This window comes from Somniosus microcephalus, unplaced genomic scaffold (assembly GCF_052327205.1).
Source record: "Somniosus microcephalus isolate GS21.2 unplaced genomic scaffold, FLI_Smic_1.0 unresolved_chr1, whole genome shotgun sequence".
In the NCBI taxonomy this organism is placed as follows: Eukaryota; Metazoa; Chordata; class Chondrichthyes; order Squaliformes; family Somniosidae; genus Somniosus; species Somniosus microcephalus.
Window position 1 is genome coordinate 19,636,307 of NW_028225179.1, and position 27,576 is coordinate 19,663,882.

The 27,576-nt window shown below is 45.0% G+C and overlaps 15 non-coding genes across 15 annotated transcripts; 12 read left to right on the plus strand and 3 right to left on the minus strand.

Annotated features, from left to right (window-relative positions):
* Positions 1-211: 211 nt before the first annotated feature.
* On the minus strand, positions 212-301 carry trnap-agg (transfer RNA proline (anticodon AGG)). The gene is given in 2 exon segments: positions 212-247; positions 266-301. It is a non-coding gene; the product is annotated as a tRNA-Pro (tRNA).
* Positions 302-481: 180 nt separating this feature from the next.
* trnar-ucg (transfer RNA arginine (anticodon UCG)) lies at positions 482-572 on the plus strand. Its single transcript is given in 2 exon segments — positions 482-518; positions 537-572. It is a non-coding gene; the product is annotated as a tRNA-Arg (tRNA).
* Positions 573-2,095: 1,523 nt separating this feature from the next.
* On the plus strand, positions 2,096-2,186 carry trnar-ucg (transfer RNA arginine (anticodon UCG)). Its single transcript is given in 2 exon segments — positions 2,096-2,132; positions 2,151-2,186. It is a non-coding gene; the product is annotated as a tRNA-Arg (tRNA).
* A 1,253-nt stretch (positions 2,187-3,439) lies between these two features.
* trnap-agg (transfer RNA proline (anticodon AGG)) lies at positions 3,440-3,529 on the minus strand. The gene is given in 2 exon segments: positions 3,440-3,475; positions 3,494-3,529. It is a non-coding gene; the product is annotated as a tRNA-Pro (tRNA).
* A 1,794-nt stretch (positions 3,530-5,323) lies between these two features.
* Positions 5,324-5,414, plus strand: trnar-ucg (transfer RNA arginine (anticodon UCG)). Its single transcript is given in 2 exon segments — positions 5,324-5,360; positions 5,379-5,414. It is a non-coding gene; the product is annotated as a tRNA-Arg (tRNA).
* A 1,254-nt stretch (positions 5,415-6,668) lies between these two features.
* trnap-agg (transfer RNA proline (anticodon AGG)) lies at positions 6,669-6,758 on the minus strand. Its single transcript is given in 2 exon segments — positions 6,669-6,704; positions 6,723-6,758. It is a non-coding gene; the product is annotated as a tRNA-Pro (tRNA).
* A 180-nt stretch (positions 6,759-6,938) lies between these two features.
* On the plus strand, positions 6,939-7,029 carry trnar-ucg (transfer RNA arginine (anticodon UCG)). Its single transcript is given in 2 exon segments — positions 6,939-6,975; positions 6,994-7,029. It is a non-coding gene; the product is annotated as a tRNA-Arg (tRNA).
* A 1,523-nt stretch (positions 7,030-8,552) lies between these two features.
* On the plus strand, positions 8,553-8,642 carry trnar-ucg (transfer RNA arginine (anticodon UCG)). The gene is given in 2 exon segments: positions 8,553-8,589; positions 8,607-8,642. It is a non-coding gene; the product is annotated as a tRNA-Arg (tRNA).
* A 1,523-nt stretch (positions 8,643-10,165) lies between these two features.
* trnar-ucg (transfer RNA arginine (anticodon UCG)) lies at positions 10,166-10,256 on the plus strand. The gene is given in 2 exon segments: positions 10,166-10,202; positions 10,221-10,256. It is a non-coding gene; the product is annotated as a tRNA-Arg (tRNA).
* Positions 10,257-11,779: 1,523 nt separating this feature from the next.
* trnar-ucg (transfer RNA arginine (anticodon UCG)) lies at positions 11,780-11,870 on the plus strand. Its single transcript is given in 2 exon segments — positions 11,780-11,816; positions 11,835-11,870. It is a non-coding gene; the product is annotated as a tRNA-Arg (tRNA).
* Positions 11,871-15,010: 3,140 nt separating this feature from the next.
* On the plus strand, positions 15,011-15,101 carry trnar-ucg (transfer RNA arginine (anticodon UCG)). The gene is given in 2 exon segments: positions 15,011-15,047; positions 15,066-15,101. It is a non-coding gene; the product is annotated as a tRNA-Arg (tRNA).
* A 3,140-nt stretch (positions 15,102-18,241) lies between these two features.
* On the plus strand, positions 18,242-18,332 carry trnar-ucg (transfer RNA arginine (anticodon UCG)). Its single transcript is given in 2 exon segments — positions 18,242-18,278; positions 18,297-18,332. It is a non-coding gene; the product is annotated as a tRNA-Arg (tRNA).
* A 1,512-nt stretch (positions 18,333-19,844) lies between these two features.
* trnar-ucg (transfer RNA arginine (anticodon UCG)) lies at positions 19,845-19,935 on the plus strand. The gene is given in 2 exon segments: positions 19,845-19,881; positions 19,900-19,935. It is a non-coding gene; the product is annotated as a tRNA-Arg (tRNA).
* A 1,523-nt stretch (positions 19,936-21,458) lies between these two features.
* Positions 21,459-21,549, plus strand: trnar-ucg (transfer RNA arginine (anticodon UCG)). The gene is given in 2 exon segments: positions 21,459-21,495; positions 21,514-21,549. It is a non-coding gene; the product is annotated as a tRNA-Arg (tRNA).
* Positions 21,550-24,689: 3,140 nt separating this feature from the next.
* Positions 24,690-24,780, plus strand: trnar-ucg (transfer RNA arginine (anticodon UCG)). Its single transcript is given in 2 exon segments — positions 24,690-24,726; positions 24,745-24,780. It is a non-coding gene; the product is annotated as a tRNA-Arg (tRNA).
* The last annotated feature ends 2,796 nt before the right edge of the window (positions 24,781-27,576 follow it).

Sequence of the window (27,576 nt, forward strand, 5' to 3'; positions counted from 1 at the left end):
AGCATTGAAAATCAGGCCTGTCTTTAATGGAATGGCTCGTGGTCAGTTGTTAATCACTCTGGGTCTGTTTAAACCGGGAGTGCTTGCAGTCCCGGATCATTCTGTGACTGTTTAAATGGCAGAGCTCACAGTCCCGGATCAGTCCGTTTTTTTTAAAGCGGAGCGATTTCAGCTTTCATGACTGAGGTGTTGAGTTTAACTAAATGTGACTGGGCTCGTCCGGGATTTGAACCCGGGACCTCTCGCATTTTAAGCCACAGAAATTCCCTAAGCGAGAATCATACCCCTAGACCAACGAGCCGCCGATGTTATGTTTCAAGTTGCATTGCGATTCCCCGCGCTGGTGCAAACCCAGCTCGCAGAAGTCCTGTTCATTCAGTTAAAATATGTTTATCTTTTCCTCAATCCGCTTCTTTTTGCGAGCATTTTAATTGAATCTGCTCACAATTCTCCCCATAAAAAAAGGTATAGCCGCATCACTGGCCGCGTGGCCTAATGGATAAGGCGTCTGACTTCGGTTGCGAGGTTTTTCAGTTATCAGACGATTGCAGGTTCGAGTCCTGCCGCGGTCGTTCAATTAACTGGGCGACACTTTTTCTGTTCTGAATCTGGCTTCAAACCAACCATTTTTGACACTCCCTCAACTGAAGCAGCGGAAGGCCTTTGGCTTACATTAAGCTGATTGAACATTTTCAACATTGTAGATCTGTGTGCATGGGCAGGATAAGCGGTGAAGTGGACTTTCTTTCAGGGTATTTCTGCTTAGATGCAAAAACCAGGAAATGGAATGGCTGAGAGCAGTGCATGGTTGAGACGAGGTAGCCGAGAGGTTCAGGCGATGGACTGTTCATCGAGAATGCGGATCCCATCCTCGTCGTTATTACGTTTGATACTGGTACCCTTTCCGAGCTTTTAACTGAAACTTGCCTAAAATAAACTTTCAAATGCAATTTCGTCAGAACCGCCCTGGTGCTCCTGGTCTGTGCCCCATGCATTACTCATATCTTGTTAAAATTAAAAGAGACCACTGCAATTCTTCAACATCTTGAATGAATGTGGAGCAGTGATCGTGATTCGGAGATTGTCGAACTGCGATTTCTTCTGCTGAGATTGTCACCGAATGAAAGATTAGCGGGACCAGAGGCAAATGTTTAGGGAGCAGAAACATACATTTCTCCTTCAGGAGGCAATGTAATTGCAAAAATATTGATCAACCTTAATGAAGAGATTTTCCGTTGTAGTGTCTTTGGATGAGAGCTAAATAATGGGCGAGAAATCCTCGTTCTTTTCGGCAAACTCTCATGGGATCGGAGGGCCCGGTTTAACGTCTTACCAGCAAGACGGGGGCACCAACAGTGCAGCACTACCTCAGTAATGCACTGGAGTGTCAGCCTGGATTATGTGCTCAAATCTCTGGAGTGCTGCTTGACTTGGCTGCAGCTGAGCCACGGCTGACACTTACACTCAGGTCATTTGGCTGGAGAGAAATGACGGAGATAAATGGAAAAATTATAATGGAGAAAAGCTTCAATTTGTCGTCCAACAGAAGAGCGGGCATTGTAATCGGCCGCCTATTATAGAAACAGTCCGATTTATGTTGCCATCGCTTTCTTAAGCATTGAAAATCAGGCCTGTTTTTAATGAATGGCTCGTGGTCAGTTGTTAATCACTCTGGGTCTGTTTAAACCGGGAGTGCTTACAGTCCCGGATCATTCTGTGTCTGTTTAAAATGGCAGAGCTCACAGTCCCGGATCATTCCGTTTTTTTTAAAGTAGAGCGATTTCAGCTTTCATGACTGAGGTGTTGAGTTTAACTAAATGTGACTGGGCTCGTCCAGAATTTGAAACCAGGACCTCTCGCATTTTAAGCCACAGAAATTCCCTAAGCGAGAATCATACCCCTAGACCAACGAACCGCCGATGTTATGTTTCAAGTTGCATTGCGATTCCCTGCGCTGGTGCAAACCCAGCTCGCAGAAGTCCTGTTCATTCAGTTAAAATATGTTTATCTTTTCCTCAATCCGCTTCTTTTTGCGAGCATTTTAATTGAATCTGCTCACAATTCTCCCCATAAAAAAAGGTACAGCCGCATCAGTGGCCGCGTGGCCTAATGGATAAGGCGTCTGACTTCGGTTGCGAGGTTTTTCAGTTATCAGACGATTGCAGGTTCGAGTCCTGCCGCGGTCGTTCAATTAACTGGGCGACACTTTTTCTGTTCTGAATCTGGCTTCAAACCAACCATTTTTGACAGTCCCTCAACTGAAGCAGCGGAAGGCCTTTTGCTTACATTAAGCTGATTGTACATTTTCAACATTGTAGATCTGTGTGCATGGGCAGGATAAGCGGTGAAGTGGACTTTCTTTCAGGGTATTTCTGCTTCGATGAATTAACCAGGAAATGGAATGGCTGAGAGCAGTGCATGGTTGAGACGAGGTGGCCGAGAGGTTGAGGCGATGGACTGTTCATCGAGAATGCGGATCCCATCCTCGTCGTTATTACGTTTGATACTGGTACCCTTTCCGAGCTTTTAACTGAAACTTGCCTAAAATAAACTTTCAAATGCAATTTCGTCAGAATCGCCCTGGTGCTCCTGGTCTGTCCCCATGCATTACTCATATCTTGTTAAAATTAAAAGAGACCACTGCAATTCTTCAACATCTTGAATGAATGTGGAACAGTGATCGTGATTCGGAGATTGTCGAACTGCTCCTTTCTTCTGCTGAGATTGTCACCGAATGAAAGTGTAGCGGGACCAGAGGCAAATGTTTAGGGAGCAGAAACATAAATTTCTCCTTCAGGAGGCAATGTAATTTCAAACATATTGATCAACCTTAATGAAGAGATTTTCTTTTGTAGTGTCTTTGGATGAGAGCTAAATAATGGGCGAGAAATCCTCGTTCTTTTCGGCATACTCACATGGGATCGGAGGGCCCGGTTTAACGTCTTACCAGCAAGACGGGGGCACCAACAGTGCAGCACTACCTCAGTAATGCACTGGAGTGTCAGCCTGGATTATGTGCTCAAATCTCTGGAGTGCTGCTTGACTTGGCTGCAGCTGAGCAACGGCTGACACTTACACTCAGGTCATTTGGCTGGAGAGAAATGACGGAGATAAATGGAAAAATTATAATGGAGTAAACATTCAATTTGTCGTCCAACAGAAGAGCGGGCATTGTAATCGGCCGCCTATTATAGAAACAGTCCGATATATGTTGCCATCGCTTTCTTAAGCATTGAAAATCAGGCCTGTCTTTAATGGAATGGCTCGTGGTCAGTTGTTAATCACTCTGGGTCTGTTTAAACCGGGAGTGCTTGCAGTCCCGGATCATTCTGTGACTGTTTAAATGGCAGAGCTCACAGTCCCGGATCAGTCCGTTTTTTTTAAAGCGGAGCGATTTCAGCTTTCATGACTGAGGTGTTGAGTTTAACTAAATGTGACTGGGCTCGTCCGGGATTTGAACCCGGGACTTCTCGCATTTTAAGCCACAGAAATTCCCTAAGCGAAAATCATACCCCTAGACCAACGAGCCGCCGATGTTATGTTTCAAGTTGCATTGCGATTCCCCGCGCTGGTGCAAACCCAGCTCGCAGAAGTCCTGTTCATTCAGTTAAAATATGTTTATCTTTTCCTCAATCCGCTTCTTTTTGCGAGCATTTTAATTGAATCTGCTCACAATTCTCCCCATAAAAAGAGGTACAGCCGCATCAGTGACCGCGTAGCCTAATGGATAAGGCGTCTGACTTCGGTTGCGAGGTTTTTCAGTTATCAGACGATTGCAGGTTCGAGTCCTGCCGCGGTCGTTCAATTAACTGGGCGACACTTTTTCTGTTCTGAATCTGGCTTCAAACCAACCATTTTTGACACTCCCTCAACTGAAGCAGCGGAAGGCCTTTTGCTTACATTAAGCTGATTGAACATTTTCAACATTGTAGATCTGTGTGCATGGGCAGGATAAGCGGTGAAGTGGACTTTCTTTCAGGGTATTTCTGCTTAGATGCAAAAACCAGGAAATGGAATGGCTGAGAGCAGTGCATGGTTGAGACGAGGTGGCCGAGAGGTTCAGGCGATGGACTGTTCATCGAGAATGCGGATCCCATCCTCGTCGTTATTACGTTTGATACTGGTACCCTTTCCGAGCTTTTAACTGAAACTTGCCTAAAATAAACTTTCAAATGCAATTTCGTCAGAACCGCCCTGGTGCTCCTGGTCTGTGCCCCATGCATTACTCATATCTTGTTAAAATTAAAAGAGACCACTGCAATTCTTCAACATCTTGAATGAATGTGGAGCAGTGATCGTGATTCGGAGATTGTCGAACTGCGATTTCTTCTGCTGAGATTGTCACCGAATGAAAGATTAGCGGGACCAGAGGCAAATGTTTAGGGAGCAGAAACATAAATTTCTCCTTCAGGAGGCAATGTAATTGCAAAAATATTGATCAACCTTAATGAAGAGATTTTCCGTTGTAGTGTCTTTGGATGAGAGCTAAATAATGGGCGAGAAATCCTCGTTCTTTTCGACAAACTCTCATGGGATCGGAGGGCCCGGTTTAACGTCTTACCAGCAAGACGGGGGCACCAACAGTGCAGCACTACCTCAGTCCTGCACTGGAGTGTCAGCCTGGATTATGTGCTCAAATCTCTGGAGTGCTGCTTGACTTGGCTGCAGCTGAGCCACGGCTGACACCTCCACTCAGGTCATTTGGCTGGAGAGAAATGACGGAGATAAATGGAAAAATTATAATGGAATAAACCTTCAATTTGTCGTCCAACAGAAGAGCGGGCATTGTAATCGGCCGCCTATTATAGAAACAGTCCGATTTATGTTGCCATCGCTTTCTTAAGCATTGAAAATCAGGCCTGTCTTTAATGGAATGGCTCGTGGTCAGTTGTTAATCACTCTGGGTCTGTTTAAACCGGGAGTGCTTGCAGTCCCGGATCATTCTGTGACTGTTTAAATGGCAGAGCTCACAGTCCCGGATCATTCCGTTTTTTTTAAAGCAGAGCGATTTCAGCTTTCATGACTGAGGTGTTGAGTTTAACTAAATGTGACTGGGCTCGTCCTGGATTTGGACCCGGGACCTCTCGCATTTTAAGCCACAGAAATTCCCTAAGCGAGAATCATACCCCTAGACCAACGAGCCGCCGATGTTATGTTTCAAGTTGCATTGCGATTCCCTGCGCTGGTGCAAACCCAGCTCGCAGAAGTCCTGTTCATTCAGATAAAATATGTTTATCTTTTCCTCAATCCGCTTCTTTTTGCGAGCATTTTAATTGAATCTGCTCACAATTCTCCCCATAAAAAAAGGTACAGCCGCATCAGTGGCCGCGTGGCCTAATGGATAAGGCGTCTGACTTCGATTGCGAGGTTTTTCAGTTATCAGACGATTGCAGGTTCGAGTCCTGCCGCGGTCGTTCAATTAACTGGGCGACACTTTTTCTGTTCTGAATCTGGCTTCAAACCAACCATTTTTGACAGTCCCTCAACTGAAGCAGCGGAAGGCCTTTTGCTTACATTAAGCTGATTGTACATTTTCAACATTGTAGATCTGTGTGCATGGGCAGGATAAGCGGTGAAGTGGACTTTCTTTCAGGGTATTTCTGCTTCGATGAATTAACCAGGAAATGGAATGGCTGAGAGCAGTGCATGGTTGAGACGAGGTGGCCGAGAGGTTGAGGCGATGGACTGTTCATCGAGAATGCGGATCCCATCCTCGTCGTTATTACGTTTGATACTGCTACCCTTTCCGAGCTTTTAACTGAAACTTGCCTAAAATAATCTTTCAAATGCAATTTCGTCAGAATCGCCCTGGTGCTCCTGGTCTGTGTCCCATGCATTACTCATATCTTGTTAAAATTAAAAGAGACCACTGCAATTCTTCAACATCTTGAATGAATGTGGAGCAGTGATCGTGATTCGGAGATTGTCGAACTGCTCCTTTCTTCTGCTGAGATTGTCACCGAATGAAAGAGTAGCGGGACTAGAGGCAAATGTTTAGGGAGCAGAAACATAAATTTCTCCTTCAGGAGGCAATGTAATTTCAAACATATTGATCAACCTTAATGAAGAGATTTTCTTTTGTAGTGTCTTTGGATGAGAGCTAAATAATGGGCGAGAAATCCTCGTTCTTTTCGGCATACTCACATGGGATCGGAGGGCCCGGTTTAACGTCTTACCAGCAAGACGGGGGCACCAACAGTGCAGCACTACCTCAGTAATGCACTGGAGTGTCAGCCTGGATTATGTGCTCAAATCTCTGGAGTGCTGCTTGACTTGGCTGCAGCTGAGCAACGGCTGACACTTACACTCAGGTCATTTGGCTGGAGAGAAATGACGGAGATAAATGGAAAAATTATAATGGAGTAAACATTCAATTTGTCGTCCAACAGAAGAGCGGGCATTGTAATCGGCCGCCTATTATAGAAACAGTCCGATATATGTTGCCATCGCTTTCTTAAGCATTGAAAATCAGGCCTGTCTTTAATGGAATGGCTCGTGGTCAGTTGTTAATCACTCTGGGTCTGTTTAAACCGGGAGTGCTTGCAGTCCCGGATCATTCTGTGTCTGTTTCAATGGCAGAGCTCACAGTCCCGGATCATTCCGTTTTTTTTAAAGCAGAGCGATTTCAGCTTTCATGACTGAGGTGTTGAGTTTAACTAAATGTGACTGGGCTCGTCCGGGATTTGAACCCGGGACCTCTCGCATTTTAAGCCACAGAAATTCCCTAAGCGAGAATCATACCCCTAGACCAACGAGCCGCCGATGTTATGTTTCAAGTTGCATTGCGATTCCCCGCGCTGGTGCAAACCCAGCTCGCAGAAGTCCTGTTCATTCAGTTAAAATATGTTTATTTTTTCCTCAATCCGCTTCTTTTTGCGAGCATTTTAATTGAATCTGCTCACAATTCTCCCCATAAAAAGAAATACAGCCGCATCAGTGGCCGCGTGGCCTAATGGATAAGGCGTCTGACTTCGGTTGCGAGGTTTTTCAGTTATCAGACGACTGCAGGTTCGAGTCCTGCCGCGGTCGTTCAATTAACTGGGCGACACTTTTTCTGTTCTGAATCTGGCTTCAAACCAACCATTTTTGACACTCCCTCAACTGAAGCAGCGGAAGGCCTTTTGCTTACATTAAGCTGATTGAACATTTTCAACATTGTAGATCTGTGTGCATGGGCAGGATAAGCGGTGAAGTGGACTTTCTTTCAGGGTATTTCTGCTTAGATGCAAAAACCAGGAAATGGAATGGCTGAGAGCAGTGCATGGTTGAGACGAGGTGGCCGAGAGGTTCAGGCGATGGACTGTTCATCGAGAATGCGGATCCCATCCTCGTCGTTATTACGTTTGATACTGGCACCCTTTCCGAGCTTTTAACTGAAACTTGCCTAAAATAAACTTTCAAATGCAATTTCGTCAGAACCGCCCTGGTGCTCCTGGTCTGTGCCCCATGCATTACTCATATCTTGTTAAAATTAAAAGAGACCACTGCAATTCTTCAACATCTTGAATGAATGTGGAGCAGTGATCGTGATTCGGAGATTGTCGAACTGCGATTTCTTCTGCTGAGATTGTCACCGAATGAAAGATTAGCGGGACCAGAGGCAAATGTTTAGGGAGCAGAAACATAAATTTCTCCTTCAGGAGGCAATGTAATTGCAAAAATATTGATCAACCTTAATGAAGAGATTTTCCGTTGTAGTTTCTTTGGAAGAGAGCTAAATAATGGGCGAGAAATCCTCGTTCTTTTCGGCAAACTCTCATGGGATCGGAGGGCCCGGTTTAACGTCTTACCAGCAAGACGGGGGCACCAACAGTGCAGTACTACCTCAGTCCTGCACTGGAGTGTCAGCCTGGATTATGTGCTCAAATCTCTGGAGTGCTGCTTGACTTGGCTGCAGCTGAGCCACGGCTGACACCTCCACTCAGGTCATTTGGCTGGAGAGAAATGACGGAGATAAATGGAAAAATTATAATGGAATAAACCTTCAATTTGTCGTCCAACAGAAGAGCGGGCATTGTAATCGGCCGCCTATTATAGAAACAGTCCGATTTATGTTGCCATCGCTTTCTTAAGCATTGAAAATCAGGCCTGTCTTTAATGGAATGGCTCGTGGTCAGTTGTTAATCACTCTGGGTCTGTTTAAACCGGGAGTGCTTGCAGTCCCGGATCATTCTGTGACTGTTTAAATGGCAGAGCTCACAGTCCCGGATCATTCCGTTTTTTTTAAAGCAGAGCGATTTCAGCTTTCATGACTGAGGTGTTGAGTTTAACTAAATGTGACTGGGCTCGTCCTGGATTTGAACCCGGGACCTCTCGCATTTTAAGCCACAGAAATTCCTTAAGCGAGAATCATACCCCTAGACCAACGAGCCGCCGATGTTATGTTTCAAGTTGCATTGCGATTCCCTGCGCTGGTGCAAACCCAGCTCGCAGAAGTCCTGTTCATTCAGATAAAATATGTTTATCTTTTCCTCAATCCGCTTCTTTTTGCGAGCATTTTAATTGAATCTGCTCACAATTCTCCCCATAAAAAGAGATACAGCCGCATCAGTGGCCGCGTGGCCTAATGGATAAGGCGTCTGACTTCGGTTGTGAGGTTTTCAGTTATCAGACGATTGCAGGTTCGAGTCCTGCCGCGGTCGTTCAATTAACTGGGTGACACTTTTTCTGTTCTGAATCTGGTTTCAAACCAACCATTTTTGACAGTCCCTCAACTGAAGCAGCGGAAGGCCTTTTGCTTACATTAAGCTGATTGTACATTTTCAACATTGTAGATCTGTGTGCATGGGCAGGATAAGCGGTGAAGTGGACTTTCTTTCAGGGTATTTCTGCTTAGATGCAAAAACCAGGAAATGGAATGGCTGAGAGCAGTGCATGGTTGAGACGAGGTGGCCGAGATTGCGGCGATGGACTGTTCATCGAGAATGCGGATCCCATCCTCGTCGTTATTACGTTTGATGCTGGTACCCTTTCCGAGCTTTTAACTGAAACTTGCCTAAAATAAACTTTCAAATGCAATTTCGTCAGAATCGCCCTGGTGCTCCTGGTCTGTGCCCCATGCATTACTCATATCTTGTTAAAATTAAAAGAGACCACTGCAATTCTTCAACATCTTGGATGAATGTGGAACAGTGATCGTGATTCGGAGATTGTCGAACTGCTCCTTTCTTCTGCTGAGATTGTCACCGAATGAAAGTGTAGTGGGACCAGAGGCAAATGTTTAGGGAGCAGAAACATAAATTTCTCCTTCAGGAGGCAATGTAATTTCAAAAATATTGATCAACCTTAATGAAGAGATTTTCTGTTGTAGTGTCTTTGGATGAGAGCTAAATAATGGGCGAGAAATCCTCGTTCTTTTCGGCATACTCTCATGGGATCGGAGGGCCCGGTTTAACGTCTTACCAGCAAGATGGGGGCACCAACAGTGCAGCACTACCTCAGTAATGCACTGGAGTGTCAGCCTGGATTATGTGCTCAATTCTCTGGAGTGCTGCTTGACTTGGCTGCAGCTGAGCCACGGCTGACACTTACACTCAGGTCATTTGGCTGGAGAGAAATGACGGAGATAAATGGAAAAATTATAATGGAGTAAAGCTTCAATTTGTCGTCCAACAGAAGAGCGGGCATTGTAATCGGCCGCCTATTATAGAAACAGTCCGATTTATGTTGCCATCGCTTTCTTAAGCATTGAAAATCAGGCCTGTCTTTAATGGAATGGCTCGTGGTCAGTTGTTAATAACTCTGGGTCTGTTTAAACCGGGAGTGCTGACAGTCCCGGATCATTCTGTGTCTGTTTAAAATGGCAGAGCTCACAGTCCCGGATCAGTCCGTTTTTTTTAAAGTAGAGCGATTTCAGCTTTCATGACTGAGGTGTTGAGTTTAACTAAATGTGACTGGGCTCGTCCTGGATTTGAACCCGAGACCTCTCGCATTTTAAGCCACAGAAATTCCCGAAGCGGGAATCATACCCCTAGACCAACGAGCCGCCGATGTTATGTTTCAAGTTGCATTGCGATTCCCAGCGCTGGTGCAAACCCAGCTCGCAGAAGTCATGTTCATTCAGTTAAAATATGTTTATCTTTTCCTCAATCCGCTTCTTTTTGCGAGCATTTTAATTGAATCTGCTCACAATTCTCCCCATAAAAAGAGATACAGCCGCATCAGTGGCCGCGTGGCCTAATGGATAAGGCGTCTGACTTCGGTTGCGAGGTTTTTCAGTTATCAGACGATTGCAGGTTCGAGTCCTGCCGCGGTCGTTCAATTAACTGGGTGACACTTTTTCTGTTCTGAATCTGGTTTCAAACCAACCATTTTTGACAGTCACTCAACTGAAGCAGCGGAAGGCCTTTTGCTTACATTAAGCTGATTGTACATTTTCAACATTGTAGATCTGTGTGCATGGGCAGGATAAGCGGTGAAGTGGACTTTCTTTCAGGGTATTTCTGCTTAGATGCAAAAACCAGGAAATGGAATGGCTGAGAGCAGTGCATGGTTGAGACGAGTTGGCCGAGATTGCGGCGATGGACTGTTCATCGAGAATGCGGATCCCATCCTCGTCGTTATTACGTTTGATGCTGGTACCCTTTCCGAGCTTTTAACTGAAACTTGCCTAAAATAAACTTTCAAATGCAATTTCGTCAGAATCGCCCTGGTGCTCCTGGTCTGTGCCCCATGCATTACTCATATCTTGTTAAAATTAAAAGAGACCACTGCAATTCTTCAACATCTTGAATGAATGTGGAACAGTGATCGTGATTCGGAGATTGTCGAACTGCTCCTTTCTTCTGCTGAGATTGTCACCGAATGAAAGTGTAGCGGGACCAGAGGCAAATGTTTAGGGAGCAGAAACATAAATTTCTCCTTCAGGAGGCAATGTAATTTCAAAAATATTGATCAACCTTAATGAAGAGATTTTCTGTTGTAGTGTCTTTGGATGAGAGCTAAATAATGGGCGAGAAATCCTCGTTCTTTTCGGCATACTCACATGGGATCGGAGGGCCCGGTTTAACGTCTTACCAGCAAGACGGGGGCACCAACAGTGCAGCACTACCTCAGTAATGCACTGGAGTGTCAGCCTGGATTATGTGCTCAAATCTCTGGAGTGCTGCTTGACTTGGCTGCAGCTGAGCCACGGCTGACACTTACACTCAGGTCATTTGGCTGGAGAGAAATGACGGAGATAAATGGAAAAATTACAATGGAGTAAACATTCAATTTGTCCTCCAACAGAAGAGCGGGCATTGTAATCGGCCGCCTATTATAGAAACAGTCCGATATATGTTGCCATCGCTTTCTTAAGCATTGAAAATCAGGCCTGTCTTTAATGGAATGGGTCGTGGTCAGTTGTTAATCACTCTGGGTCTGTTTAAGTCGGGAGTGCTTACAGTCCCGGATGATTCTGTGTCTGTTTAAAATGGCAGAGCTCACAGTCCCGGATCATTCCGTTTTTTTTAAAGCAGAGCGATTTCAGCTTTCATGACTGAGGTGTTGAGTTTAACTAAATGTGACTGGGCTCGTCCAGAATTTGAAACCAGGACCTCTCGCATTTTAAGCCACAGAAATTCCCTAAGCGAGAATCATACCCCTAGACCAACGAGCCGCCGATGTTATGTTTCAAGTTGCATTGCGATTCCCTGCGCTGGTGCAAACCCAGCTCGCAGAAGTCCTGTTCATTCAGATAAAATATGTTTATCTTTTCCTCAATCCGCTTCTTTTTGCGAGCATTTTAATTGAATCTGCTCACAATTCTCCCCATAAAAAAAGGTACAGCCGCATCAGTGGCCGCGTGGCCTAATGGATAAGGCGTCTGACTTCGGTTGCGAGGTTTTTCAGTTATCAGACGATTGCAGGTTCGAGTCCTGCCGCGGTCGTTCAATTAACTGGGCGACACTTTTTCTGTTCTGAATCTGGCTTCAAACCAACCATTTTTGACAGTCCCTCAACTGAAGCAGCGGAAGGCCTTTTGCTTACATTAAGCTGATTGTACATTTTCAACATTGTAGATCTGTGTGCATGGGCAGGATAAGCGGTGAAGTGGACTTTCTTTCAGGGTATTTCTGCTTAGATGCAAAAACCAGGAAATGAAATGGCTGAGAGCAGTGCATGGTTGAGACGAGGTGGCCGAGAGTTTGAGGTGATGGACTGTTCATCGAGAATGCGGATCCCATCCTCGTCGTTATTACGTTTGATACTGGTACCCTTTCCGAGCTTTTAACTGAAACTTGCCTAAAATAAACTTTCAAATGCAATTTCGTCAGAATCGCCCTGGTGCTCCTGGTCTGTGTCCCATGCATTACTCATATCTTGTTAAAATTAAAAGAGACCACTGCAATTCTTCAACATCTTGAATGAATGTGGAGCAGTGATCGTGATTCGGAGATTGTCGAACTGCTCCTTTCTTCTGCTGAGATTGTCACCGAATGAAAGAGTAGCGGGACCAGAGGCAAATGTTTAGGGAGCAGAAACATAAATTTCTCCTTCAGGAGGCAATGTAATTGCAAAAATATTGATCAACCTTCATGAAGAGATTTTCCGTTGTAGTGTCTTTGGATGAGAGCTAAATAATGGGCGAGAAATCCTCTTTCTTTTCGGCAAACTCTCATGGGATCGGAGGGCCCGGTTTAACGACTTACCAGCAAGACGGGGGCACCAACAGTGCAGCACTACCTCAGTACTGCACTGGAGTGTCAGCCTGGATTATGTGCTCAAATCTCTGGAGTGCTGCTTGACTTGGCTGCAGCTGAGCCACGGCTGACACCTACACTCATGTCATTTGGCTGGAGAGAAAAGACGGAGATAAATGGAAAAATTTTAATGGAATAAACCTTCAATTTGTCGTCCAACAGAAGAGCGGGCATTGTAATCGGCCGCCTATTATAGAAACAGTCCGATTTATGTTGCCATCGCTTCCTTAAGCATTGAAAATCAGGCCTGTCTTTAATGGAATGGCTCGTGGTCAGTTGTTAATCACTCTGGGTCTGTTTAAACCGGGAGTGCTTGCAGTCCCGGATCATTCTGTGACTGTTTAAATGGCAGAGCTCACAGTCCCGGATCATTCCGTTTTTTTTAAAGCAGAGCGATTTCAGCTTTCATGACTGAGGTGTTGCGTTTAACTAAATGTGACTGGGCTCGTCCTGGATTTGAACGCGCGACCTCTCGCATTTTAAGCCACAGAAATTCCCTGAGCGAGAATCATACCCCTAGACCAACGAGCCGCCGATGTTATGTTTCAAGTTGCATTGCGATTCCCAGCGCTGGTGCAAACCCAGCTCGCAGAAGTCCTGTTCATTCAGTTAAAATATGTTTATCTTTTCCTCAATACGCTTCTTTTTGCGAGCATTTTAATTGAATCTGCTCACAATTCTCCCCATAAAAAGAGGTACAGCCGCATCAGTGGCCGCGTGGACTAATGGATAAGGCGTCTGACTTCGCTTGCGAGGTTTTTCAGTTATCAGACGATTGTAGGTTCGAGTCCTGCCGCGGTCGTTCAATTAACTGGGTGACACTTTTTCTGTTCTGAATCTGGCTTCAAACCAACCATTTTTGACAGTCCCTCAACTGAAGCAGCGGAAGGCCTTTTGCTTACATTAAGCTGATTGTGCATTTTCAACATTGTAGATCTGTGTGCATGGGCAGGATAAGCGGTGAAGTGGACTTTCTTTCAGGGTATTTCTGCTTAGATGCAAAAACCAGGAAATGGAATGGCTGAGAGCAGTGCATGGTTGAGACGAGGTGGCCGAGAGGTTGATGCGATGGACTGTTCATCGAGAATGCGGATCCCATCCTCGTCGTTATTACGTTTGATGCTGGTACCCTTTCCGAGCTTTTAACTGAAACTTGCCTAAAATAAACTTTCAAATGCAATTTCGTCAGAATCGCCCTGGTGCTCCTGGTCTGTGCCCCATGCATTACTCATATCTTGTTAAAATTAAAAGAGACCACTGCAATTCTTCAACATCTTGAATGAATGTGGAACAGTGATCGTGATTCGGAGATTGTCGAACTGCTCCTTTCTTCTGCTGAGATTGTCACCGAATGAAAGTGTAGCGGGACCAGAGGCAAATGTTTAGGGAGCAGAAACATAAATTTCTCCTTCAGGAGGCAATGTAATTTCAAAAATATTGATCAACCTTAATGAAGAGATTTTCTGTTGTCGTGTCTTTGGATGAGAGCTAAATAATGGGCGAGAAATCCTCGGTCTTTTCGGCATACTCACATGGGATCGGAGGGCCCGGTTTAACGACTTACCAGCAAGACGGGGGCACCAACAGTGCAGCACTACCTCAGTAATACACTGGAGTGTCAGCCTGGATTATGTGCTCAAATCTCTGGAGTGCTGCTTGACTTGGCTGCAGCTGAGCAACGGCTGACACTTACACTCAGGTCATTTGGCTGGAGAGAAATGACGGAGATAAATGGAAAAATTATAATGGAGTAAACATTCAATTTGTCGTCCAACAGAAGAGCGGGCATTGTAATCGGCCGCCTATTATAGAAACAGTCCGATATATGTTGCCATCGCTTTCTTAAGCATTGAAAATCAGGCCTGTCTTTAATGGAATGGCTCGTGGTCAGTTGTTAATCACTCTGGGTCTGATTAAACCGGGAGTGCTCACAGTCCCGGATCATTCTGTGTCTGTTTAAAATGGCAGAGCTCACAGTCCCGGATCATTCCGTCTTTTTTAAAGTAGAGCGATTTCAGCTTTCATGACTGAGGTGTTGAGTTTAACTAAATGTGACTGGGCTCGTCCAGAATTTGAAACCAGGACCTCTCGCATTTTAAGCCACAGAAATTCCCTAAGCGAGAATCATACCCCTAGACCAACGAGCCGCCGATGTTATGTTTCAAGTTGCATTGCGATTCCCTGCGCTGGTGCAAACCCAGCTCGCAGAAGTCCTGTTCATTCAGATAAAATATGTTTATCTTTTCCTCAATCCGCTTCTTTTTGCGAGCATTTTAATTGAATCTGCTCACAATTCTCCCCATAAAAAAAGGTACAGCCGCATCAGTGGCCGCGTGGCCTAATGGATAAGGCGTCTGACTTCGGTTGCGAGGTTTTTCAGTTATCAGACGATTGCAGGTTCGAGTCCTGCCGCGGTCGTTCAATTAACTGGGCGACACTTTTTCTGTTCTGAATCTGGCTTCAAACCAACCATTTTTGACAGTCCCTCAACTGAAGCAGCGGAAGGCCTTTTGCTTACATTAAGCTGATTGTACATTTTCAACATTGTAGATCTGTGTGCATGGGCAGGATAAGCGGTGAAGTGGACTTTCTTTCAGGGTATTTCTGCTTAGATGCAAAAACCAGGAAATGGAATGGCTGAGAGCAGTGCATGGTTGAGACGAGGTGGCCGAGAGGTTGAGGCGATGGACTGTTCATCGAGAATGCGGATCCCATCCTCGTCGTTATTACGTTTGATACTGGTACCCTTTCCGAGCTTTTAACTGAAACTTGCCTAAAATAAACTTTCAAATGCAATTTCGACAGAATCGCCCTGGTGCTCCTGGTCTGTGTCCCATGCATTACTCATATCTTGTTAAAATTAAAAGAGACCACTGCAATTCTTCAACATCTTGAATGAATGTGGAGCAGTGATCGTGATTCGGAGATTGTCGAACTCCTCCTTTCTTCTGTTGAGATTGTCACCGAATGAAAGAGTAGCGGGACCAGAGGCAAATGTTTAGGGAGCAGAAACATAAATTTCTCCTTCAGGAAGCAATGTAATTTCAAAAATATTGATCAACCTTAATGAAGAGATTTTCTGTTGTAGTGTCTTTGGATGAGAGCTAAATAATGGGCGAGAAATCCTCGGTCTTTTCGGCATACTCTCATGGGATCGGAGGGCCCGGCTTAACGTCTTACCAGCAAGACGGGGGCACCAACAGTGCAGCACTACCTCAGGAATGCACTGGAGTGTCAGCCTGGATTATGTGCTCAAATCTCTGGAGTGCTGCTTGACTTGGCTGCAGCTGAGCCACGGCTGACACTTACACTCAGGTCATTTGGCTGGAGAGAAATGACGGAGATAAATGGAAAAATTATAATGGAGAAAAGCTTCAATTTGTCGTCCAACAGAAGAGCGGGCATTGTAATCGGCCGCCTATTATTGAAACAGTCCGATTTATGTTGCCATCGCTTTCTTAAGCATTGAAAATCAGGCCTGTCTTTAATGGAATGGCTCGTGGTCAGTTGTTAATAACTCTGGGTCTGTTTAAACCGGGAGTGCTTACAGTCCCGGATCATTCTGTGTCTGTTTAAAATGGCAGAGCTCACAGTCCCGGATCATTCCGTTTTTTTTAAAGTAGAGCGATTTCAGCTTTCATGACTGAGGTGTTGAGTTTAACTAAATGTGACTGGGCTCGTCCTGGATTTGAACCCGGGACCTCTCGCATTTTAAGCCACAGAAATTCCCTAAGCGAGAATCATACCCCTAGACCAACGAGCCGCCGATGTTATGTTTCAAGTTGCATTGCGATTCCCTGCGCTGGTGCAAACCCAGCTCGCAGAAGTCCTGTTCATTCAGATAAAATATGTTTATCTTTTCCTCAATCCGCTTCTTTTTGCGAGCATTTTAATTGAATCTGCTCACAATTCTCCCCATAAAAAAAGGTACAGCCGAATCAGTGCGCGCGTGGCCTAATGGATAAGGCGTCTGACTTCGGTTGCGAGGTTTTTCAGTTATCAGACGATTGCAGGTTCGAGTCCTGCCGCGGTCGTTCAATTAACTGGGCGACACTTTTTCTGTTCTGAATCTGGCTTCAAACCAACCATTTTTGACAGTCCCTCAACTGAAGCAGCGGAAGGCCTTTTGCTTACATTAAGCTGATTGTACATTTTCAACATTGTAGATCTGTGTGCATGGGCAGGATAAGCGGTGAAGTGGACTTTCTTTCAGGGTATTTCTGCTTCGATGAATTAACCAGGAAATGGAATGGCTGAGAGCAGTGCATGGTTGAGACGAGGTGGCCGAGAGGTTGAGGCGATGGACTGTTCATCGAGAATGCGGATCCCATCCTCGTCGTTATTACGTTTGATACTGCTACCCTTTCCGAGCTTTTAACTGAAACTTGCCTAAAATAATCTTTCAAATGCAATTTCGTCAGAATCGCCCTGGTGCTCCTGGTCTGTGTCCCATGCATTACTCATATCTTGTTAAAATTAAAAGAGACCACTGCAATTCTTCAACATCTTGAATGAATGTGGAGCAGTGATCGTGATTCGGAGATTGTCGAACTGCTCCTTTCTTCTGCTGAGATTGTCACCGAATGAAAGAGTAGCGGGACTAGAGGCAAATGTTTAGGGAGCAGAAACATAAATTTCTCCTTCAGGAGGCAATGTAATTGCAAAAATATTGATCAACCTTAATGAAGAGATTTTCCGTTGTAGTGTCTTTGGGTGAGAGCTAAATAATGGGCGAGAAATCCTTGTTCTTTTCGGCATACTCTCATGGGATCGGAGGGCCCGGTTTAACGTCTTACCAGCAAGACGGGGGCACCAACAGTGCAGCACTACCTCAGTAATGCACTGGAGTGTCAGCCTGGATTATGTGCTCAAATCTCTGGAGTGCTGCTTGACTTGGCTGCAGCTGAGCCACGGCTGACACTTACACTCAGGTCATTTGGCTGGAGAGAAATGACGGAGATAAATGGAAAAATTATAATGGAGAAAAGCTTCAATTTGTCGTCCAACAGAAGAGCGGGCATTGTAATCGGCCGCCTATTATAGAAACAGTCCGATTTATGTTGCCATCGCTTTCTTAAGCATTGAAAATCAGGCCTGTTTTTAATGAATGGCTCGTGGTCAGTTGTTAATCACTCTGGGTCTGTTTAAACCGGGAGTGCTTACAGTCCCGGATCATTCTGTGTCTGTTTAAAATGGCAGAGCTCACAGTCCCGGATCATTCCGTTTTTTTTAAAGTAGAGCGATTTCAGCTTTCATGACTGAGGTGTTGAGTTTAACTAAATGTGACTGGGCTCGTCCAGAATTTGAAACCAGGACCTCTCGCATTTTAAGCCACAGAAATTCCCTAAGCGAGAATCATACCCCTAGACCAACGAGCCGCCGATGTTATGTTTCAAGTTGCATTGCGATTCCCTGAGCTGGTGCAAACCCAGCTCGCAGAAGTCCTGTTCATTCAGTTAAAATATGTTTATCTTTTCCTCAATCCGCTTCTTTTTGCGAGCATTTTAATTGAATCTGCTCACAATTCTCCCCATAAAAAAAGATACAGCCGCATCAGTGGCCGCGTGGCCTAATGGATAAGGCGTCTGACTTCGGTTGCGAGGTTTTTCAGTTATCAGACGATTGCAGGTTCGAGTCCTGCCGCGGTCGTTCAATTAACTGGGCGACACTTTTTCTGTTCTGAATCTGGCTTCAAACCAACCATTTTTGACAGTCCCTCAACTGAAGCAGCGGAAGGCCTTTTGCTTACATTAAGCTGATTGTACATTTTCAACATTGTAGATCTGTGTGCATGGGCAGGATAAGCGGTGAAGTGGACTTTCTTTCAGGGTATTTCTGCTTAGATGCAAAAACCAGGAAATGGAATGGCTGAGAGCAGTGCATGGTTGAGACGAGGTGGCCGAGAGTTTGAGGTGATGGACTGTTCATCGAGAATGCGGATCCCATCCTCGTCGTTATTACGTTTGATACTGGTACCCTTTCCGAGCTTTTAACTGAAACTTGCCTAAAATAAACTTTCAAATGCAATTTCGTCAGAATCGCCCTGGTGCTCCTGGTCTGTGTCCCATGCATTACTCATATCTTGTTAAAATTAAAAGAGACCACTGCAATTCTTCAACATCTTGAATGAATGTGGAGCAGTGATCGTGATTCGGAGATTGTCGAACTGCTGAGATTGTCACCGAATGAAAGAGTAGCGGGACCAGAGGCAAATGTTTAGGGAGCAGAAACATAAATTTCTCCTTCAGGAGGCAATGTAATTGCAAAAATATTGATCAACCTTAATGAAGAGATTTTCCGTTGTAGTGTCTTTGGATGAGAGCTAAATAATGGGCGAGAAATCCTCTTTCTTTTCGGCAAACTCTCATGGGATCGGAGGGCCCGGTTTAACGACTTACCAGCAAGACGGGGGCACCAACAGTGCAGCACTACCTCAGTAATGCACTGGAGTGTCAGCCTGGATTATGTGCTCAAATCTCTGGAGTGCTGCTTGACTTGGCTGCAGCTGAGCCACGGCTGACACTTACACTCAGGTCATTTGGCTGGAGAGAAATGACGGAGATAAATGGAAAAATTATAATGGAGAAAAGCTTCAATTTGTCGTCCAACAGAAGAGCGGGCATTGTAATCGGCCGCCTATTATTGAAACAGTCCGATTTATGTTGCCATCGCTTTCTTAAGCATTGAAAATCAGGCCTGTCTTTAATGGAATGGCTCGTGGTCAGTTGTTAATAACTCTGGGTCTGTTTAAACCGGGAGTGCTTACAGTCCCGGATCATTCTGTGTCTGTTTAAAATGGCAGAGCTCACAGTCCCGGATCATTCCGTTTTTTTTAATGTAGAGCGATTTCAGCTTTCATGACTGAGGTGTTGAGTTTAACTAAATGTGACTGGGCTCGTCCTGGATTTGAACCCGGGACCTGTCGCATTTTAAGCCACAGAAATTCCCTAAGCGAGAATCATACCCCTAGACCAACGAGCCGCCGATGTTATGTTTCAAGTTGCATTGCGATTCCCAGCGCTGGTGCAAACCCAGCTCGCAGAAGTCATGTTCATTCAGTTAAAATATGTTTATCTTTTCCTCAATCCGCTTCTTTTTGCGAGCATTTTAATTGAATCTGCTCACAATTCTCCCCATAAAAAGAGATACAGCCGCATCAGTGGCCGCGTGGCCTAATGGATAAGGCGTCTGACTTCGGTTGCGAGGTTTTTCAGTTATCAGACGATTGCAGGTTCGAGTCCTGCCGCGGTCGTTCAATTAACTGGGTGACACTTTTTCTGTTCTGAATCTGGTTTCAAACCAACCATTTTTGACAGTCCCTCAACTGAAGCAGCGGAAGGCCTTTTGCTTACATTAAGCTGATTGTACATTTTCAACATTGTAGATCTGTGTGCATGGGCAGGATAAGCGGTGAAGTGGACTTTCTTTCAGGGTATTTCTGCTTAGATGCAAAAACCAGGAAATGGAATGGCTGAGAGCAGTGCATGGTTGAGACGAGGTGGCCGAGATTGCGGCGATGGACTGTTCATCGAGAATGCGGATCCCATCCTCGTCGTTATTACGTTTGATGCTGGTACCCTTTCCGAGCTTTTAACTGAAACTTGCCTAAAATAAACTTTCAAATGCAATTTCGTCAGAATCGCCCTGGTGCTCCTGGTCTGTGCCCCATGCATTACTCATATCTTGTTAAAATTAAAAGAGACCACTGCAATTCTTCAACATCTTGAATGAATGTGGAACAGTGATCGTGATTCGGAGATTGTCGAACTGCTCCTTTCTTCTGCTGAGATTGTCACCGAATGAAAGTGTAGCGGGACCAGAGGCAAATGTTTAGGGAGCAGAAACATAAATTTCTCCTTCAGGAGGCAATGTAATTTCAAAAATATTGATCAACCTTAAAGAAGAGATTTTCTGTTGTAGTGTCTTTGGATGAGAGCTAAATAATGGGCGAGAAATCCTCGTTCTTTTCGGCATACTCTCATGGGATCGGAGGGCCCGGTTTAACGTCTTACCAGCAAGACGGGGGCACCAACAGTGCAGCACTACCTCAGTAATGCACTGGAGTGTCAGCCTGGATTATGTGCTCAAATCTCTGGAGTGCTGCTTGACTTGGCTGCAGCTGAGCCACGGCTGACACTTACACTCAGGTCATTTGGCTGGAGAGAAATGACGGAGATAAATGGAAAAATTACAATGGAGTAAACATTCAATTTGTCGTCCAACAGAAGAGCGGGCATTGTAATCGGCCGCCTATTATAGAAACAGTCCGATATATGTTGCCATCGCTTTCTTAAGCATTGAAAATCAGGCCTGTCTTTAATGGAATGGGTCGTGGTCAGTTGTTAATCACTCTGGGTCTGTTTAAATCGGGAGTGCTTACAGTCCCGGATGATTCTGTGTCTGTTTAAAATGGCAGAGCTCACAGTCCCGGATCATTCCGTTTTTTTTAAAGTAGAGCGATTTCAGCTTTCATGACTGAGGTGTTGAGTTTAACTAAATGTGACTGGGCTCGTCCAGAATTTGAAACCAGGACCTCTCGCATTTTAAGCCACAGAAATTCCCTAAGCGAGAATCATACCCCTTGACCAACGAGCCGCCGATGTTATGTTTCAAGTTGCATTGCGATTCCATGCGCTGGTGCAAACCCAGCTCGCAGAAGTCCTGTTCATTCAGTTAAAATATGTTTATCTTTTCCTCAATCCGCTTCTTTTTGCGAGCATTTTAATTGAATCTGCTCACAATTCTCCCCATAAAAAGAGATACAGCCGCATCAGTGGCCGCGTGGCCTAATGGATAAGGCGTCTGACTTCGGTTGCGAGGTTTTTCAGTTATCAGACGATTGCAGGTTCGAGTCCTGCCGCGGTCGTTCAATTAACTGGGTGACACTTTTTCTGTTCTGAATCTGGCTTCAAACCAACCATTTTTGACAGTCCCTCAACTGAAGCAGCGGAAGGCCTTTTGCTTACATTAAGCTGATTGTACATTTTCAACATTGTAGATCTGTGTGCATGGGCAGGATAAGCGGTGAAGTGGACTTTCTTTCAGGGTATTTCTGCTTAGATGCAAAAACCAGGAAATGGAATGGCTGAGAGCCGTGCATGGTTGAGACGAGGTGGCCGAGAGATTGAGGCGATGGACTGTTCATCGAGAATGCGGATCCCATCCTCGTCGTTATTACGTTTGATACTGGTACCCTTTCCGAGCTTTTAACTGAAACTTGCCTAAAATAAACTTTCAAATGCAATTTCGTCAGAATCGCCCTGGTGCTCCTGGTCTGTGCCCCATGCATTACTCATATCTTGTTAAAATTAAAAGAGACCACTGCAATTCTTCAACATCTTGAATGAATGTGGAGCAGTGATCGTGATTCGGAGATTGTCGAACTGCTCCTTTCTTCTGTTGAGATTGTCACCGAATGAAAGAGTAGCGGGACCAGAGGCAAATGTTTAGGGAGCAGAAACATAAATTTCTCCTTCAGGAGGCAATGTAATTGCAAAAATATTCATCAACCTTAATGAAGTGATTTTCCATTGTAGTGTCTTTGGATGAGAGCTAAATAATGGGCGAGAAATCCTCGTTCTTTTCGGCAAACTCTCATGGGATCGGAGGGCCCGGTTTAACGTCTTACCAGCAACACGGGGGCACCAACAGTGCAGCACTACCTCAGTACTGCACTGGAGTGTCAGCCTGGATTATGTGCTCAAATCTCTGGAGTGCTGCTTGACTTGGCTGCAGCTGAGCCACGGCTGACACTTACACTCAGGTCATTTGGCTGGAGAGAAAAGACGGAGATAAATGGAAAAATTATAATGGAATAAACCTTCAATTTGTCCTCCAACAGAAGAGCGGGCATTGTAATCGGCCGCCTATTATAGAAACAGTCCGATTTATGTTGCCATCGCTTTCTTAAGCATTGAAAATCAGGCCTGTCTTTAATGGAATGGCTCGTGGTCAGTTGTTAATCACTCTGGTTCTGTTTAAACCGGGAGTGCTTACAGTCCCGGATCATTCTGTGTCTGTTTAAAATGGCAGAGCTCACAGTCCCGGATCATTCCGTTTTTTTTAAAGTAGAGCGATTTCAGCTTTCATGACTGAGGTGTTGAGTTTAACTAAATGTGACTGGGCTCGTCCAGAATTTGAAACCAGTACCTCTCGCATTTTAAGCCACAGAAATTCCCTAAGCGAGAATCATACCCCTAGACCAACGAGCCGCCGATGTTATGTTTCAAGTTGCATTGCGATTCCCTGCGCTGGTGCAAACCCAGCTCGCAGAAGTCCTGTTCATTCAGATAAATATGTTTACCTTTTCCTCAATCCGCTTCTTTTTGCGAGCATTTTAATTGAATCTGCTCACAATTCTCCCCATAAAAAAAGTTACAGCCGCATCAGTGGCCGCGTGGCCTAATGGATAAGGCGTCTGACTTCGGTTGCGAGGTTTTTCAGTTATCAGACGATTGCAGGTACGAGTCCTGCCGCGGTCGTTCAATTAACTGGGCGACACTTTTTCTGTTCTGAATCTGGCTTCAAACCAACCATTTTTGACAGTCCCTCAACTGAAGCAGCGGAAGGCCTTTTGCTGACATTAAGCTGATTGTACATTTTCAACATTGTAGATCTGTGTGCATGGGCAGGATAAGCGGTGAAGTGGACTTTCTTTCAGGGTATTTCTGCTTAGATGCAAAAACCAGGAAATGGAATGGCTGAGAGCAGTGCATGGTTGAGACGAGGTGACCGAGAGGTTGAGGCGATGGACTGTTCATCGAGAATGCGGATCCCATCCTCGTCGTTATTACGTTTGATACTGGTACCCTTTCCGAGCTTTTAACTGAAACTTGCCTAAAATAAACTTTCAAATGCAATTTCGTCAGAATCGCCCTGGTGCTCCTGGTCTGTGTCCCATGCATTACTCATATCTTGTTAAAATTAAAAGAGACCACTGCAATTCTTCAACATCTTGAATGAATGTGGAGCAGTGATCGTGATTCGGAGATTGTCGAACTCCTCCTTTCTTCTGTTGAGATTGTCACCGAATGAAAGAGTAGCGGGACCAGAGGCAAATGTTTAGGGAGCAGAAACATAAATTTCTCCTTCAGGAGGCAATGTAATTTCAAAAATATTGATCAACCTTAATGAAGAGATTTTCTGTTTTAGTGTCTTTGGATGAGAGCTAAATAATGGGCGAGAAATCCTCGTTCTTTTCGGCATACTCTCATGGGATCGGAGGGCCCGGTTTAACGTCTTACCAGCAAGACGGGGGCACCAACAGTGCAGCACTTCCTCAGTACTGCACTGGAGTGTCAGCCTGGATGATGTGCTCAAATCTCTGGAGTGCTGCTTGACTTGGCTGCAGCTGAGCCACGGCTGACACCTACACTCAGGTCATTTGGCTGGAGAGAAATGACGGAGATAAATGGAAAAATTATAATGGAGTAAACCTTCAATTTGTCGTCCAACAGAAGAGCGGGCATTGTAATCGGACGCCTATTATAGAAACAGTCCGATTTATGTTGCCATCGCTTTCTTAAGCATTGAAAATCAGGCCTGTCTTTAATCGAATGGCTCGTGGTCAGTTGTTAATCACTCTGGGTCTGTTTAAACCGGGAGTGCTTGCAGTCCCGGATCATTCTGTGACTGTTTAAAATGGCAGAGCTCACAGTCCCGGATCATTCCGTTTTTTTTAAAGGAGAGCGATTTCAGCTTTCATGACTGAGGTGTTGAGTTTAACTAAATGTGACTGGGCTCGTCCGGGATTTGAACCCGGGACCTCTCGCATTTTAAGCCACAGAAATTCCCTCAGCGAGAATCATATCCCTAGACCAACGAGCCGCCGATGTTATGTTTCAAGTTGCATTGCGATTCCATGCGCTGGTGCAAACCCAGCTCGCAGGAGTCCTGTTCATTCAGTTAAAATATGTTTATCTTTTCCTCAATCCGCTTCTTTTTGCGAGCATTTTAATTGAATCTGCTCACAATTCTCCCCATAAAAAGAGGTACAGCCGCATCAGTGGCCGCGTGGCCTAATGGATAAGGCGTCTGACTTCGGTTGCGAGGTTTTTCAGTTATCAGACGATTGCAGGTTCGAGTCCTGCCGCGGTCGTTCAATTAACTGGGTGACACTTTTTCTGTTCTGAATCTGGCTTCAAACCAACCATTTTTGACAGTCCCTCAACTGAAGCAGCGGAAGGCCTTTTGCTTACATTAAGCTGATTGTACATTTTCAACATTGTAGATCTGTGTGCATGGGCAGGATAAGCGGTGAAGTGCACTTTCTTTCAGGGTATTTCTGCTTAGATGCAAAAACCAGGAAATGGAATGGCTGAGAGCAGTGCATGGTTGAGACGAGGTGGCCGAGAGGTTGAGGCGATGGACTGTTCATCGAGAATGCGGATCCCATCCTCGTCGTTATTACGTTTGATGCTGGTACCCTTTCCGAGCTATTAACTGAAACTTGCCTAAAATAAACTTTCAAATGCAATTTCGTCAGAATCGCCCTGGTGCTCCTGGTCTGTGCCCCATGCATTACTCATATCTTGTTAAAATTAAAAGAGACCACTGCAATTCTTCAACATCTTGAATGAATGTGGAACAGTGATCGTGATTCGGAGATTGTCGAACTGCTCCTTTCTTCTGCTGAGATTGTCACCGAATGAAAGTGTAGCGGGACCAGAGGCAAATGTTTAGGGAGCAGAAACATAAATTTCTCCTTCAGGAGGCAATGTAATTTCAAAAATATTGATCAACCTTAATGAAGAGATTTTCTGTTGTAGTGTCTTTGGATGAGAGCTAAATAATGGGCGAGAAATCCTCGTTCTTTTCGGCATACTCACATGGGATCGGAGGGCCCGGTTTAACGTCTTACCAGCAAGACGGGGGCACCAACAGTGCAGCACTACCTCAGTAATGCACTGGAGTGTCAGCCTGGATTATGTGCTCAAATCTCTGGAGTGCTGCTTGACTTGGCTGCAGCTGAGCAACGGCTGACACTTAAACTCAGGTCATTTGGCTGGAGAGAAATGACGGAGATAAATGGAAAAATTATAATGGAGTAAACATTCAATTTGTCGTCCAACAGAAGAGCGGGCATTGTAATCGGCCGCCTATTATAGAAACAGTCCGATATATGTTGCCATCGCTTTCTTAAGCATTGAAAATCAGGCCTGTCTTTCATGGAATGGCTCGTGGCCAGTTGTTAATCACTCTGGGTCTGTTTAAACCGGGAGTGCTTACAGTCCCGGATCATTATGTGTCTGTTTAAAATGGCAGAGCTCACAGTCCCGGATCATTCCGTTTTTTTTAAAGTAGAGCGATTTCAGCTTTCATGACTGAGGTGTTGAGTTTAACTAAATGTGACTGGGCTCGTCCAAAATTTGAAACCAGGACCTCTCGCATTTTAAGCCACAGAAATTCCCTAAGCGAGAATCATACCCCTAGACCAACGAGCCGCCGATGTTTTGTTTCAAGTTGCATGGCGATTCCCTGCGCTGGTGCAAACCCAGCTCGCAGAAGTCCTGTTCATTCAGTTAAAATATGTTTATCTTTTCCTCAATCCGCTTCTTTTTGCGAGCATTTTAATTGAATCTGCTCACAATTCTCCCCATAAAAAAAGGTACAGCCGCATCAGTGGCCCCGTGGCCTAATGGATAAGGCGTTTGATTTCGGTTGCGAGGTTTTTCAGTTATCAGACGATTGCAGGTTCGAGTCCTGCCGCGGTCGTTCAATTAACTGGGCGACACTTTTTCTGTTCTGAATCTGGCTTCAAACCAACCATTTTTGACAGTCCCTCAACTGAAGCATCGGAAGGCCTTTTGCTTACATTAAGCTGATTGTACATTTTCAACATTGTAGATCTGTGTGCATGGGCAGGATAAGCGGTGAAGTGGACTTTCTTTCAGGGTATTTCTGCTTAGATGAATTAACCAGGAAATGGAATGGCTGAGAGCAGTGCATGGTTGAGACGAGGTGGCCGAGAGGTTGAGGCGATGGACTGTTCATCGAGAATGCGGATCCCATCCTCGTCGTTATTACGTTTGATACTGGTACCCTTTCCGAGCTTTTAACTGAAACTTGCCTAAAATAAACTTTCAAATGCAATTTCGTCAGAATCGCCCTGGTGCTCCTGGTCTGTGTCCCATGCATTACTCATATCTTGTTAAAATTAAAAGAGACCACTGCAATTCTTCAACATCTTGAATGAATGTGGAGCAGTGATCGTGATTCGGAGATGGTCGAACTCCTCCTTTCTTCTGTTGAGATTGTCACCGAATGAAAGAGTAGCGGGACCAGAGGCAAATGTTTAGGGAGCAGAAACATAAATTTCTCCTTCAGGAGACAATGTAATTTCAAAAATATTGATCAACTTTAATGAAGAGATTTTCTGTTTTAGTGTCTTTGGATGAGAGCTAAATAATGGGCGAGAAATCCTCGTTCTTTTCGCCATACTCTCATGGGATCGGAGGGCCCGGTTTAACGTCTTACCAGCAAGACGGGGGCACCAACAGTGCAGCACTACCTCAGTAATGCACTGGAGTGTCAGCCTGGATTATGTGCTCAAATCTCTGGAGTGCTGCTTGACTTGGCTGCAGCTGAGCCACGGCTGACACTTACACTCAGGTCATTTGGCTGGAGAGAAATGACGGAGATAAATGGAAAAATTATAATGGAGAAAAGCTTCAATTTGTCGTCCAACAGAAGAGCGGGCATTGTAATCGGCCGCCGATTATAGAAACAGTCCGATTTATCTTGCCGTCGCTTTCTTAAGCATTGAAAATCAGGCCTGTCTTTAATGGAATGGCTCGTGGTCAGTTGTTAATCACTCTGGGTCTGTTTAAACCGGGAGTGCTTGCAGTCCCGGATCATTCTGTGACTGTTTAAAATGGCAGAGCTCACAGTCCCG